This window comes from Egretta garzetta, unplaced genomic scaffold (genome assembly GCF_000687185.1).
Source record: "Egretta garzetta isolate BGI_Z169 unplaced genomic scaffold, ASM68718v1 scaffold1342, whole genome shotgun sequence".
Lineage (NCBI taxonomy): Eukaryota > Metazoa > Chordata > Aves > Pelecaniformes > Ardeidae > Egretta > Egretta garzetta.
Window position 1 is genome coordinate 67,076 of NW_009258913.1, and position 515 is coordinate 67,590.

At 64.3% G+C, this 515-nt stretch overlaps 1 protein-coding gene across 1 annotated transcript in view; it reads right to left on the bottom strand.

Moving 5' to 3' along the window:
- The window catches only part of TRIM28 (tripartite motif containing 28), a gene marked incomplete at its 3' end in the record, with an annotated part of 12,133 nt that overhangs the window by 7,245 nt on the left and 4,373 nt on the right, over window positions 1–515 (bottom strand). The gene's annotated exons all lie outside the window — the stretch shown is intronic.

Consider the following 515-nt stretch of genomic DNA (forward strand, 5'->3'; position numbering starts at 1 on the left):
CCTGTCCTCCATGCCTGGGTATGGAGTGACAGGGGACATGGGGGACTGCAGCCACCCCAGGGTAGTGATGGGGGGGGACACGACCCTGGGTTTGGGGTGAGAGGGTCTCCCTGCCACCCCCTGGACATGGGGTGACAAGGGACAGGGTCCCTGGCATGGGGTGACAAGGAAAGGAGGTCCCACGTAGGGGGTGACAAGGGACAGCGGTGTCTAAACCACCCCTGGGCAGGCTGCGACAGGGGTCCCAGGTATGGGGTGACACAGGACAACTACATTGGGGGGGTCAAAGCCACCCCCCAAGGCACAGGGTGACAAGGGCCAGCAGATCCCAGGGAAAAGGGGCAGGGGGTTTCGCCACACTCACCTCTTCACTCCTGTGACAGCGGCTTCGGGGGAGCCGTTGCCTGCTGAGAAAAACCCACGTCAGGGGTCTTCCTCCCCTCCCTCATCCTCCTCCCTGCCTCCCAACCTCCCCCCTCCCTTCCCCGTGTCACACCCCCCCCAAACTCACCGAC